At 43.6% G+C, this 15,789-nt stretch overlaps 1 protein-coding gene across 1 annotated transcript in view; it reads left to right on the forward strand.

Annotated features, from left to right (window-relative positions):
- Positions 1–15,789, forward strand: part of LOC127632462 (serine/threonine-protein phosphatase 6 regulatory ankyrin repeat subunit C-like) — a 68,003-nt gene that overhangs the window by 15,676 nt on the left and 36,538 nt on the right.

Consider the following 15,789-nt stretch of genomic DNA (forward strand, 5'->3'; position numbering starts at 1 on the left):
GTGATTGGATATTTGCTAACCAATCATATCTTTCATTTCATTAAGGAGTGGGATATTTCCAAAGTCTAATGTACAAGCATCCCTGGTGTAACCATAATTCGCATTGTATTTTCATTCGTAATTAATAAAAATTGTAATTGTTAAGATTTTTATTATTATTTTTAGGGGTTCAAGCCCTAAGGGCTAGAAACCTATTGTTTTTGATAGGATTATTATTATTAGATTCCTCCGGTAGGAGGAAATCTATTGTTATTGATGGTTTTATTATTATTCTTGCGCCCCAATATCTCAAAAGTCACTGGTCATAAATTTTCTAATTTCGCACATTGATACTACAGGGCAACGGGTACCCCTACACCAAGAATGGCCCACATTCGCCCTTAGGGGGCGCTACAGGCCACACCCAAAATTTTTTTTAAAAGTGTTACAATGTCCACATTGGCTCAATATATATGCGTCAATAAATCAAATGTCATTTTGACTGATGGCTTTTCAAACATGCTTCAAGATGACATCACTCTGAAGCACTGTGCAAAGAATGGCCCACATTTGCCCTTAGGGGGCGCTACAGACCATGCCCAAATGTCTTCTCTTGAACCGTAGATCCACTTGACTAGAAATTTGGTACCAATGTGTAGAATTGATGTCTTTCAATTTGTTATTATCAAAAATTAATACAGCACAAAATGGCTGAAAGGGGCGTATTTATATGAATGTCCACATTGGCTCAATATATATGTGTCAATAAATCAAATGTCATTTTGACTAATGTTTTTTCAAACCTAACATTCTTCAATATGGAATCACTTTAAAATATTGTGCAAAATTTCACCTTGATATGTCAAAAGATGACTGAATTACAGCCATTTGAACTTGGGCCAAATCTGGCAATACTAGCCACTTGTTCTTTTTTTATACCGAAACTGAAAGCAGAATTAAATCCAGGTTCAAATCCAGCCACAGCCATAATATTTTGTTTAGGTTTCAGATAGAAAGGCATGTTTTTTTAGGATTCCTCCATCGGAGTGTTTAACTCCAACCCTCAACTGATAATTTTTTTAATGATTTGCCATTTTGAGGAGGAATCCACATTGCTGCTTGCAGCTATATTTATTATTATTATTCCTCTTCTCCTTGCGCCCCAATATCTCAAAGTCACTGGTCAACATTGTTCAAATTTGGCACATTGATACTTCAGGGCAACGGGTACCCCACACCACACAGGCCATGCTCAAAACTTTAATTTTCAAAGTGTTGTCATTTCCAACCCATTTGTCCAATTTTTTTCTGAAACTTAGTTTATGTGCCTCATTTCTCATGGGGAACAAAAAAGCCTCAAGGACCCATACTTTATGCCATGATGGATTTTCCTGTACAATGGAAATTTGGGAAAACCTACAAAAATCTTCTTCTCTTGAACTGTAGATCCAATTGACAATTTGGTACCAATGTGTAGAATTGAAGTCTTTTAATTTGTTACTTAGCAAAAATATATACAATACAAAATGGCTGAAAGGTGCGTATTTATGTAAATGTCCACATTGCCTCAATATACAGTGCATCCGGAAAGTATTCACAGTGCTTCACCTTTACCACATTTTGTTATGTTACAGCCTTATTCCAAAATGTATTAATTAATTATTTTCCTCAAAATTCTGAAGAAAATGGAAGAAGTTTGGTACCACCAGGACTCTTCCTAGAGCTGGCCGCCCGGCCAAACTGAGCAATTGGGGGAGAAGGGCCTTGGTCAGGGAAGTGACCAAGAACCTGATGGTCACTCTGACCGAGCTCCAGCATTTCTCTGTGGATAGAAGAAAACCTTCTAGAAGAACAACCATCTCTGCAGCACTCCACCAATCAGGCCTGTATGGTAGTGGCCAGACGGAAACCACTCCTCAGTAAAAGTCACATGACATCCCGCCTGGAGTTTGCCAAAAGGCACCTGAAGGACTCTCAGACCATGAGAAACAAAATTCTCTGGTCTGATGAAACAAAGATTTTACTTTTTGGCCTGAATGGCAAGCGTCATGTCTGGAGGAAGCCAGGCACCACTCATCACCTGGCCAATATCATCCCTACAGTGAATCATGGTGGTGGTAGCATCATGCTGTGGGGATGTTTTTGAGCAGCAGGAACTGGGAGACTAGTCAGGATCGAGGGAAAGATGAATGCAGCACTGTACAGAGACATCCTTGATGAAAACCTGCTCCAGAGTGCTCTGGACCTCAGACTGGGGAAAAGGTTAATCTTCCAACAGGACAACGACCCGAAGCACACAGCCAAGATAACAAAGGAGTGGCCATGGGACAAATCTGTGAATGTCCTTGAGGAGCCCAGACTTGAACCCGATTCAGCATCTCTGGAGCGATCTGAAAATGGCTGTGCACCGACGCTCCCCATCCAACCTGATGGAGCCTGAGAGGTCCTGCAAAGAAGAATGGGATAAACTGCCCAAAGATAGGTGTGCCATGCTTGTAGCATCATACACAAAAAGACTTGGCTGTAATTCGTGCCAAAGGTGCTTCAACAAAGTATTGAGCAAAGGCTGTGAATACTTTTATTTTTTTATAAATTTGCAAAGATTTCAAACAAACTTCTTTCATGTTGTCATTATGTGGTATTGTTTGTAGAATTTTGAGGAAAATAATGGTGTAGTGGCTATTTGTCCATAAACTTAAACAAAAACAAATAATAACAAACTTCTCAAATGGCCACTTGAGGCTACGTCATGGTTAGGCTTTACGCAGGTTCAGAGGTACCAAAGCAAAGTGATGTCCGTCACAAGATTGAGTTTGAGGTGGTTTATTCACACACATAAGCAAGCTCACAGACATTTCTGCTGCCTCTCTCACGCTGGTAAAAAACCATATGCCCTCCCGCCCCACAAGTACATCCCACCTTGACCTACTTATGCAAATGAACATAACACCATGTGACCAATAAACGACAATACAAATAAAGCATAAATACAGAATAAACCAAATTAACTTTAACAAAAAAAAGAAAAGAAATAAATTAGGCTATAAATTAACTTAAGCCAAAAATAAACAAAAAATAAAAATATAGCTCCAAAAACCCAGCCCCTAATTGTAACGGTACTTTACCCACAATTAACCTTAGCTTTAACACAAAGGGAGCTATTTTCTAATTGTAGCTTAAGCATTAAAACTAGAATCTTCACATCTTCGGATTCTCCATATCTGAAAGAAACAAACAGATGGAAGACAGAGATAGGAGAAAGAATGAGTTGTATAGTCAATTATTAGCCTCCAAGAGAAGACAGAGCTTGGTTATTGGTCTGTCCAGGACGCTGATCTTCGTTTGGACCTTCACAGAGCGAACCAGTCCTCGGGAGTCAGCTGTGGTGCTTAGCACTCTGCCCATCATCCATGAGCCTCTTGGAGCTGTGGCATCAGCGATTACGACAATATCTCCTGGAATAAAGTCTCTCTTTTGCTTCGTCCATTTTTGCCTTTCTTGCATTACAAGCAAATATTCCGCTATCCATCTTTTCCAGAAAAGCTCCGCAACGTACTGCACTTGCCTCCATCTCCTCTTAATATACAGATCAGATTTCTCGAACAGACCTAATGGCAGAATGGGCTTGCCTTTTAACAGGTGAATGTGATTTGGAGTAAGCGCTTCTAAATCATTGGGATCTTCTGAAGCCTTAGTTATTAGCCGGTCATTGAGTATCGCTTCCACCTCGCAAAACAGCGTTTGCAGGCCTTCCTCGTCCAACAGTTGATGTCCAACAACAGAGGTAAGTACACTGCGCACCGAGTGAATCAGATGCTCCCAAACACCACCTTGGTGAGATGCAGCTGGGGTGTTAAAACTCCACGTCATTCCTTCCTGCACAAAAGTCCTTTCAATTTTAGAGTGATTTAAAGCGGCCAATGCCTGCCTCAATTCCTTCTTCGCACCAACAAAATTGGTGCCGTTATCTGACCTTATACTTGTCACAGGTCCCCTTCTGCAGATAAATCTTCGCATAGCATTGATGCAGGAGTCTGTGTCGAGGGAGTGCACCACCTCAAGGTGTACTGCGCGGCTACTCATACAGGTAAATATCACTCCGTATCGCTTCAGCACAGTTCTACCTCTCCTCACCTCCAATGGTCCAAAATAGTCCACTCCCGCATTTGTAAAGGGTGCGTTATCAGGCACAACTCGTTCCTCCGGTAAGTCGGACATCTTCTGTTCTCCAAGCTTTCCTCTGTACCTTCTGCACACTGTACATTGTGAGAGAATCTTCCTGGCCGCAGAGTTGGCATTTATGATCCAATACTTCTGTCTCAATCTGTGCAGCATGTGATTGCGTCCAGGATGTCCAAGTTGGCAATGGATGTAACGCAATATGAGCTGGGAAACATGCAAATCCTTTGACAGAATCACAGGATGCTTTACCTCCCACGGCAGTGCAGATTTAAACAGACGTCCACCAACTCTGAGAATTCCATCTTCAATGAAGGGGTCGAGGCGATACAGAGGACTGTCTTTAAAAACAGTCTTTGGGTCATGTTTCAGTGAGGAAATTTCAGTACTGAATCTTTGGTTTTGCGCAAACTGAATTATTGCCTTTTCGGCTTCCTCCAAGCACTCTGGTGTCAAGCTGGATTTTCCAAGTGCGGCTTTGAATTTTTTAATCTCCTTTTCCACATTCTCATTCTGGTTGACCACATATTCTTTTCTCTTTCGGCTCAAAAGTAAAAGTCTTTCTTTCAGCTCCAACAGCCAGGCCACTGATGTTTTAAGCTTTCTCCAGGATGAAAAATAGTGAATGAGCTGACTGAGGGGATTGTCACTGTGTATTGTAACAACATTCGCCTTAAGTTCCCTTTTCACCTCTGCATCATCAGATGGAATGGAAGAGGAGTCCAAGTCGAGTTTCGGCCACCTGGTGGGGGGCAAGTGCAAAAAGTCCGGTCCTTTTAGCCATTTTCCTTTCCCAAACTCCCGAGCTCTTAGTCCTCGAGAAGCTTCATCTGCAGGATTGTCTTTGGTGTTTACATACCTCCACTGATCTTTGTCTGTGGATTCTCTTATGGTGCTGACACGATTGGCAACATATGTGTGAAAGCGCTTTGTTTCATTAAAGATGTACTTGAGAACAGTAGTGCTATCGGTCCAAATGAATGACCTTTGCAATGGCAACTGTAGCTCCTTCAACAGCATTGTGTTCACTCGAGCAGCAAGCACAGCTGCAGCAAGCTCAAGGCGTGGAATGGTTAGTTGCTTTAGAGGAGCGACACGAGCCTTGCCTGTGATAAATGAAACATGCACATTGTCAGTACTCTCCAATCTCAAGTATGAAACAGTGCCATATCCCGTTTGACTAGCATCTGAAAAATGATGCAGTTCTGCTTTCACGTGTGTTCCAAAGTTTTTGGGTTTAATGCACCGTTCCACTTTAAATCCACTCATATGTTGAAGTTCAGAGAGCCACTCAGACCAATGTTCGGAGACATCACGGGGAACTGGCTCATCCCATTTGAAGTTCATTCTGCACAGCTCCTGTAACAGTAACTTGGCAGGGATTATGAAAGGAGACAGAAAACCCATCGGGTCGTAAAGAGAGCTCACCACAGAAAGGATGCCCTTCCTAGTGTGTGGACGTTCCTGCACTGCAGTCCTGAAGCTGAACGTATCTCCTTGAACACACCATTGCATCCCCAGAGCTCTTTCCACAGGGAGTTGGTCCCTGTCCAAATCCATGTTCTCCAAACTCACTGCTCTGATGTTGCTAGGAATACGTGCAAACACATTTGAGTTATTTGTGACCCACTTTTGGAGATGGAAGCCACCTTTTTTACAGAGAGATGTTAATCCATGTATGAGCTTCACTGCATCTTCCTCTGTCACAGTGGACTTAAGACAGTCATCCACATAGAAATTTGTCTTGACTATACGAAGGACATCGGGTGAATATTGCAGTGCATTTTCCTCAGCAGTTCTCCTCAGTGCATAGTTTGAACAGCTTGGAGAGGATACAGCTCCAAACAAATGCACACACATCCTGTATGCCTCTGGCTCCGCTGTAGCGTCTCCATTGGGCCACCATAGAAAGCGCAAGAAGTTAACGTGCTTATATGGAACACAGACCTGATGGAACATGGCGTTGATATCAGCCATAACAGCGATGGGCTCTTCTCTAAACCGAAGGAGGACACCAATTAGCGTGTTAGTGAAGTCTGGGCCCTGCAGGAGCTGACTGTTCAATGATGTACCTTTATAAGTACAGCCGCAATCAAACACAACACGCAACTTTCCTTTGGTTGGATGATGTACACTATGATGGGGAATGTACCACACCTTTCCTTGTTCCAGAGTGGGCTCATTTGTGGGAACCTTTTCTGCATATCCTTGCTCTAACATGTTGTTAAGGAAATCAACGTATTGAGCCTTGAATGAAATATCTCTATTAAATCTCCTCTTCAGGCCTTGGAGTCTTTGTAGTGCAATGCAGCGATTATTTGGCAAAACAGGATCATCAATTCTGAAAGGTAAGTCAATATAATAATGTTCATTATTAAGCACTGTCGTACTCTCCACAATTTTCATGAATTTAAGGTCTTCTCTTGACATCTCAAGTTGTTCATCACTTGTTCTTTAAATAAAGTCATGATTATACTGTTGCATCAACACACTTTCTAAGTGTTCCACAGATATGTGATTAGCAGTTACAACAATGCATCCTGATTTGACACCAGTACCTTCAGAGGCTCCAGCACGAAGAGGCCCGTTTATGACCCAGCCAACTTTGGTCCTCACTGCATACGGTCCACCACATTGACTGTTTATCAGTTCCCATGGCTCCAAAACTTTAGGAGAGTCGGTTCCAATGAGCAAGTCTACATCTGCATCTACTTCATGTAGCCTAATGCTGCTCAAATACGCCCATTTGGCAACATCATCCTGACATGGCACATTAACTTTAGATACAGGCATTTTTGTTTGTGTCAGAACAGATGGTAGCTCAATAAAGTCATCAGTGTCAAATCCAGACACCTCCAGACCGGTTACTATAGTAGTGCTAATGGTTTTAGTCTGCCCCATTGTCCTTAACACTACATTACAGTTTTTTCCTGATACTCCCAGCCTTTCAGCCATACTTGTAGTACAGAAGGTACCAGAGCTCCCAGGATCAAGGAAAGCATAAGTATGCACAACTTTATTACTTTTCTGACTTTTCACCTGCACAGCCACAATGGAAAAAAACAGCAGTATCCTCTTCACCAGCCCCAATATGACCACACGTCTGCTACTTCCCGGATACAGTGCTCACAGTTTCTTTGGAGGTTATCCTTGTAGTATCCTCCTTCTCCACATGCAGGACAGATGGGTGTTTCCTGTGACACACTTCACAATCCAAACGACTCCTACAGTCTTTGCTCGTGTGTCCATGTTTCAAGCACCCAAAACAAACGCCCTTCTCATTTAGAAACTGAATCTTGTCCCGTTGTGTCTTTCTTCTAAACTGAAAACATTTTTCCAGAGTGTGATTGGTAAGATAGCAGAACATACACTTGAGCTGGTTACTGTGAGCTGTCAAATTTTCCATTTCTTCATGTCCATCCTTTGGTGCATTAATGCTGGTGGCAAATGTACCACTTTTCCTTTTTTGCGTAACCTGCATGGATAGCTTTGTATAGCTGGCTGGAGAAACATCATTAATATTTCCAAACAGAGGATCTGAAACAATTTTGACTTGTTTTTCAATGAAATTCACAAAATCAACAAACACTGCTCTGCTTCCAGTTTGTTCCTGTATGCCACATGCCACATTTCTCCACTTTTCCCTCAGCTTGTATGGGAGTTTCATTAGGATCGTCCTGAGGTTAGCTGGCATGTCCAACTCCTTCATATACTTTATATGATGTACTATATTGGAGCAACCTCGAAGGAACAAAGCAAATGACTGCAAAGCATTAACATCCTCAGATTTTATTGAGGGCCAGTTGTTGATTTTGTCCATGTAAGCAGAAGAGATTTTATATTCACTGCCAAAATGTTCAATCAAAAGCGTTTTTGCTCTTTGATAACCTGGTTCAGAGGGCATATGCTGACAATTTCTTACAATGTCTCTTGGTTGCCCCCTAGTGTACTGTTCTAAGAAGTACAGACAATCACTGAAATTGAGTTTTATCCTCAATGCAATTTTCAAAGGCTCTGAGAAAAGATTTGAAATACAGGGGATCACCATCAAATACAGGTATATTTCTCATAGGCAGAGCAGAGGCTATGTTTTGTTGGACCAACAGCGTAGTTATTTCATTTTGACGCTGCATGATATTCAAAATGTCCGGAGAATTGGCGGATTGATTATCGTCACAAACATCCTGCAAACCCAGTGATTATGTACCTTGCCTTTGAAACACAGGAATGACATTAGGTATGGGTATTTGCTTTACAACATGTTTGGATTGAACACCAACAGGGACAGAATTTAACAAGTGACTGGAGGTAGGTTCAGAGCTTTTATTGGTGGGCACATAGCGTTCAGCATTCGGATTTAGTTCATATGTCCCTTGAATTTCTGACCTTTTCAAGTAAGAATTCATGCCATCTGATGTTTGAGATGCACATCTTGACACTTTAGAGCCACACTTTAAGCTTACTTCCAGAACCTCCAATTTTGCATTTGTCACCTTTAATTCTGCCTCCAGAGCAAGTTGTTCCTTTTCTCTCCTTAAATGTTCCCGTTTCTTAAGTCCTCTTGTTCAAGTCGTATTTGTTCCTCCTGATCCTCCAAAATATGCCTTTGTTTTAGAGCAGCCATGCGTTGCTGTAACGCTGCTCTTTCTGCTTGCACTAATATTTTTGCAGATGCACTGGATGAAGTCTTTGACAGTTTAGAAACAGCCTTTGAACACGTTGCAGAACCTTTATTGGATACACTGTCCTCAGGCCCAATATCAGTTGGATTATCAGGTGGTTTAATTGGAAGTTCATATGAATGGCCTGTGTTTGATAACCAACCTTTGACGTCATCAATAAAGCTTGAAAAACACTTTTCCTTTTGTTCAAAATATTTATCTTGTTTCTCCTTCTCATCCTGAGGTATGTCCAGTGACACAAATGACAAATGATGATGTTTTGCCTCATCAACACATATTATTATTTGATCCAAAAGAGACTTGACTGCATCAATATTGTCTGCAGAATGCATCAACTTATCCATCTGATTCATGTACGATTTGGCTCGTCTGCATTGCATCGATCTCTTTTCCTGACACGTTTGCATAAAAAACATCATTCCTTTAGCAGTAAAACTTGTGCGTCTTCTTGTAGGAAGCGCCGTGTCACTTGTGGCTTTAGATGCAACGTCAGACATTTTACCCTTTGTTGATGTCGGTTATGTACACACAATTGTTTGCAAAGATTAAATAAAGCACATACCTTGTGGAACTTTGTTTGTTGCGGTGGTAGCCTTTGTACACGGAGTTGAATGCACGCAGTAGCTGTTGTTGCGCGCGGCCGTGTGAAGGCTTTTGGCCTTTGCGAATTCAAATTGCAGAAAATAATATCCTCCACGCCGTAGTGCAGCTTCAGCGCTCCAATAGCTTCAGCGTTATTCAGTACGGTGTCCAGGGAAACTTTACACTGTCGGATGGGTCGTATTATTAGATGTTTGCACTGTATCCAGCCCACGCCTCCATCACTCCTAGGCCCTTTCTTTTGTTTGTCTCCCGCATCCAGGTGAGTAATCCACTTTCGAAAGGGTAATCCAGCAAACGACAAGTCCAATATCCACGTAAACCAACGATATATCCAGGGCAGGTTTTTTACTTAATGTAGTGGCTATTTGTCCATAAACTTAAACAAAAACAAATAATAACAAACTTCTCAAATGGCCACTTGAGGCTACGTCATGGTTAGGCTTTACGCAGGTTCAGAGGTACCAAAGCAAAGTGATGTCCGTCACAAGATTGAGTTTGAGGAGGTTTATTCACACACATAAGCAAGCTCACAGACATTTCTGCTGCCTCTCTCACGCTGGTAAAAAACCATATGCCCTCCCGCCCCACAAGTACCTCCCACCTTGACCTACTTATGCAAATGAACATAACACCATGTGACCAATAAACGACAATACAAATAAAGCATAAATACAGAATAAACCAAATTAACTTTAACAAAAAAAAGAAAAGAAATAAATTAGGCTATAAATTAACTTCAGCCAAAAATAAACAAAAAATAAAAATATAGCTCCAACAAATGGATTTAATCATTTCTGGATTAAGGCAGTAACATAACAAAATGTGGAAAAAGTGAAGCGCTTTGAATACTTTCCGGATGCACTGTATTCTCCACAGAAACAAACTCTAGACAACAGGATGCATAAGCACAAAGAATGAACGGATTCATCCACAACTGTCCCGAAGCATAGCAACTTCACAAAACAAACTCCAGGCAGAACTAGCACAAAAAAAGGGTGTCCTGGTTTCTCGAACGGGAAGTGTGTATTATTCACTCGGAGACAGCATAAAGAAATACATTTACTCAGCCACAACTTTATAAAAGCCATCCTTTGTGTAGGCATGAAGATATTTTGCAGTCATTCTTAGTATCCATTCTCAATCTGGCCAGGAACCTCAGTGCAAAAGTGATCATTTGTCCATACAAATGTTTCTTGAAGGAGTCATGCAACAAACAATCTCCAGCCACTAGGCAGAACCAATGCAAAAAGAAACAAAAATGCCGCCCAGCTTCCTCGGACAGCCAGAGTAAGTACAGCGAGTTAATCCAATCTGGAGCTACATGAAAAACCCCAAATGGCTTACTCACCCATTGCTTTTATAAAAGACAGTGCTTGCTTGGGACACGTAAATACCCTGCGACCATCCATTGTTTCTATTCTCAATCTGGCCGGAAACATCAGTGCAAAAGTGATCTTCTGTTGATGTAAGAGCTTCTTACATTCCTTGAATCGATCACGTTTCTCTCTTGTCTGCTAGCCGGGACTCTGTGAGCTCGCTCGGTTTCCAGTTCATGGCCTGTTATGTCGAGCAGACTCGGGAAGAGCTCGTCTAGGTATTTCACCATATCTCTGCCTTCTTCATGTTCAGGAATAACAATGTTATTCCTTTGGCTCCTATTTTCCAAATATTTCAGTTTTTCCAAGATGACTATTTTGGTCACGGGCAGATTAATGGATAATTCCCTTTCTGATGACTCCAGATAATCGATCCGTTTCTCAACATCTGATACTCTTGTGACAAACTCAGAGAACTTTGCTTCCAATGCTTTAATCGATCGACGTATTACAGCGAGATCCTCAATGTCAGCAACAACCTTCGTCAGCATCACCGAGATGTTGGACAGTTTAAGTTATAGTCCAGTGAGATTCGATACACCCAGTTACATATTTGTTCTTTGAGGTAAACATGGCAAAGAAGTCAAAATCCTCGGGCTCTGGACACATTAAAAGACACTTACGGACGCTGAACCACTTCTCCCGTTGCACCTTTCAAACCGAGTCCCCGGTCTGCAGGGCCAGTAAGTAAGTGTCTTTTAATGTGTCCAGAGCCCGAGGATTTTCACTTTGCCATGTTTACCTCAAAGAACAAATATGTAACTGGGTGTATCGAATCTCACTGGACTATAACTTAAAAATTATTAAAAAAAAACTATTTTGATCGCATGGTGTCACGTAATCTCCAGGAAGATTATTTTTAGGAGTTGGAGGTCAGCTGGTGCGCCACAATTTCAGGAGTGGTGCATGGGGAGGGTGGCGGCTTTTGAAGAGGTGTCATTTGGAAGATGGGGTAACTTAGATTTGTTTGTTGCGAAATGGGGAAATTATTTTTTATGGGGCTCTCGGGGTGGGGCGTGGAGAGTAGTATAGTTTTAATTGAGTATGATATAGTGTGTGTGTGTGTGTGTGTGTGTGTGTGTGTATTTACTCATGTGTGACCACGGGTATGTTTGTTGGGTGTCGGGTTGGGAGGAGTGGTTGTGGGGTTTAAATGTTGATTGTATATATGTTTTTTATTTTCTTTATTTGTGTAAGAATGAATAAAGCATTTTAATTACAATGTTATTCATGTTCAGAATCTCTTGTGTGACATTCTTACCAAGATGTACCGTGACTGCTTACTATGTATTGTTTCAGTTCATTTGAAAAAGAAAGTCCGGGCGGTGGCACTGGACCCACTCGGACATGCCTCGGGGAAGTTTGGAGATGAACTGTTCCCCCCACCAGCAACCATTTCCGGCAGGCGTCATGGAGCTGCTGCACAAAAGTGAACAGGTGACCGTCCTTCCTGATGCTCAACGAGCAGAATAGCTGCCGACTCTGCTCCGGGGTCTGACCGACCCATTGCTGGATGGCCTTTTTTAGGTGGTTGTAATCCAGGAGGCTGGCGGTGGGGAGTTGTTGTGCCACCAGCCGCGACGCCTCCGGAAAGCAGGAGCAATAGGTGGGCCGCCCACTGATCGGGAGGCCACCTCCATACCTCCGCAGTTCTCTCGAAATGGTCGAGGAAGACTTCCGAATCATCGCTTGGCCCCATTTTCGTGAGGGCCACCGGTAGGACAGGCTCCGAGGAGGTCGCAGCGCCAGCCCCCTCCCTGGCGATCAGGCTCTGTAGCGCCTGCCGGTTCTCCGCTTGTGCCTTGACCAGGGCTTTGTTCCTGCTCGTAGCGAACCTCCAAGAGGGCATGGTGTTGTGCCTGCTGGATGCTGGTGAGGGTGTTGAAGACTTCGGCCAGGTGAAGACTCCATAGCAGCGTTCTCCTCCATCCCGGGTTTCGGCACCACTGTAAAAAGCTCTTTGTTCGGGGCAATGGAGGAGTCAGGAAATGGTGAATAAGGTTCAAGGTCAGTCTTTAATTTTTTTGCTTAACACTCACACAATCGATGGTCACCGTGGGAATCAAAATAAGGGATAAACAAAGGAAAGCACTATCAGCTTGTAGGTCACTCTCTCTCTCTCTCTCTCTCTCTCTCTCTCTCTCTCTCTCTCTCCCTCTTTGGACACTCGGCGTGCCTTTTATGTCTCCCTCCGCGTCACTATAACAAGAGACAGGTGTTAGGGTTAATTATGAACCAGGTGACAAGCCTTACCGCTCTCGCTCTGTGGAGGCTTCACGTTATTCTCCACGGAATCCAAACACATCTCACCACGTGCCCCACCGAGAGCAAGAAACACATGTGACTCTACCTACCCTAGCAACCAGGCCAATTTTCTTGCTTAAGAGACCTGGCTGGAGTCACTCAGCATGCCCTGGATTCGAACTCACGACTTCAGGGGTGGTAGTCTTTACTCGCTGAGCTACCCAGGCCCCCTTCAGTCTTGTTTTTATGAAGTAAGGAAAATTTCCAAGGTGATGTTTTGAGATTTAGGAATACAGAGAAGCTTATTCATGCTTCTATCTCGTCTCACTTTATTGTAATACCCTGTTTTTTACTCTAAATAAAAGCACTTTAGCTACAATCAGTGCAAAATTCTGCAGCTATACTTTTGGCATGAACTAGGTCTTTTAATCATATTACTCCAGTTTTACCTTTTTGCATTGGCTACCAACTCATTTTAGGGTTGATTTTGTTTTTTTTAAGATTTTTTGAATTATTTTTAAGGCATTACATGATTTGGCACCAGATTATTTAGTAGAACTTTTAAAACTTTATGAAACAATTAGGTCTCTTAGATCAGGGGTGACCAACCCTGCTCCTGGAGTGCTACCTTCCTGCAGAGTTTAGCTCCTGCCTGTCATTTTCAAGTAATCCTAAAGACCTTGATAAGCTGGTTTTTACATTTACATTTATGCATTTTGCAGACGCTTTTATCCAAAGCGACTTACAGCGCACTTATTACAGGGAAAATCCCCCTGGAGCAACCTGGAGTTAAGTGCCTTGCTCAAGGACACAATGGTGGTGGCTGTGGGGCTCGAACCAGCGTCCTTCTGATTACCAGTTATGTGTTATGTGCTTAGACCACTACACCACCACCACTCAGGTGTGTTCAGGTGTGTTTGTTTAGGGTTGGATCTAAACTCTGCAGGAATTATCTCTCCAGGAGCAGGGTTGGGCACCCCTGTCTTAGATCTTCTTGACATGAACTGTTGACTATTCCAAGATCAAGATGTAAAGGTGATAGAGCGTTTGTAGTAAAGGCCCCACTATTATGGAACAGCCTGCCCTGGGAGACTAGATCTGTGTAATCGGTGTCTGTTTTTAAGTCTAATTTAAAAACTAATTTGTATAGACTTAAATTATTACTTTATGAATTTTTGTTTCCCGTCTGTCGCTCACTTCGACGTTGTGTCGAAGAAGCGACACTAGAGGTCTCTCTTGAGCGCCGAATATGCCTCTGATCTATGAAAAAAGGCCAATGAGAATTAGGCTGACAGTATTTGCATACCCTGCCCCCGGACATATGAGTATAAAAGTGTGGAAATACGTTGAGTTCATTCAAGTTACAAAAGGGGGTTGTACTTACTTGTATTCTGGGGGGGTGTACTTGCATGTATTGATGGGGGGATGTACTTGCATGTATTAATTTGGGGGGGTTGTACTTGCATGTATTGATTGGGGGGAGTGTACTTGCATGTATTGATTGGGGGGGTTGTACTTGCATGTATTTGAATGAGGGGGATGTACTTGCATGTTACACACCCGTTCCTGTTCCTCTGACGCTTGCCTGCTGTTGGATCTATGGCGCACTTCAGAGGCTTTCTCCTCTGTACGGCAGTACAGTTTGCCCCTGGGCGCTTCAACAGCGCAAAAACTAATAGAGTTATATAAAAGAGTGATTTTCTCTAAAAGAGCATTTTCCTCTAAAAGAGCAATACACAGCTGGCGTTGAACGTCCTTTTCAGGACGCGTCTTTATAAAGATGACTTTCCGCCTCGGTGTAGTTCCTGGATGCGGTAGAGTGCTCTCCGCTTCAGACGGCCACAGGTGTTGTCTCCTGTGTCTGGGTTGCGATCACACCGAGGCAGCATTTGTGGATGGTTCATGTTCTCACTGCGAGAGCATGACCATGGCAACGTTGCAGTCGTGGCTCGCTTTCAATAGAAAGCATGCCACTCCAGCCGCCCCCCGCATTGCTCCTCCTTCCCACGGGATTGAGGACGATGCGGCTGGCGATGGAGGCGATCTGTGGACGGCAGTGGGTGCAGCTCCGGCGGTTACGCCCCCTCGGACCACCCTCGCCCCGGCACGCTCGTTGACTCCCGTCCATGCTCGAGGCAACAGCGACTCACCTCACAACCAGCCTGCCTATCCTCTAGAGCTTGAGGTGGATGAGCTCGCCGCTGCATCAGAGCGCGCCGTCTGACGCTGATGACTCCCCTGGCCTGCCAGCATGCCCAGGCTGAGGCTGACGCGCAGATGTCTGATGTGCTTGCGTGGGGCTGGACTGGAACTCTCAGTCCTCCCCACAGCCATAGTGGTTGGATGACTGGTTCCTGGGGGCTCTGTGCCGCTCCCACCGGTTCCTGTATTTCCTGGAGGTGCATGATGAGCTGAAGTCTTCATGTTGGGCACACGTTAGAAAGCCACTCATCCGCTCTCGCTACCCTGTACTCCCCTCCAAGGCCTGTAGGACAAAGACTTCATTGACTGCCAAAGCCTACAGCGCCACTGGACACACCGCTTCCGCCCTGCATGTCATGGCCCTCCTGCAAGTCCATCAGGCCAAGGCACTGAAAGATCTGCACGAGGGTAGCCCTGATTCTGATGTGCTTCAGGAACAGCTCTCAGCGACTGACCTCACCCTCAGAGCCACAGAGGTCACAGCGCAGTCACACTCGTGGTCCAGGAACGTCTAATGGGTGAGA

This window comes from Xyrauchen texanus, chromosome 39, assembly GCF_025860055.1.
Source record: "Xyrauchen texanus isolate HMW12.3.18 chromosome 39, RBS_HiC_50CHRs, whole genome shotgun sequence".
Classification (NCBI taxonomy): domain Eukaryota; kingdom Metazoa; phylum Chordata; class Actinopteri; order Cypriniformes; family Catostomidae; genus Xyrauchen; species Xyrauchen texanus.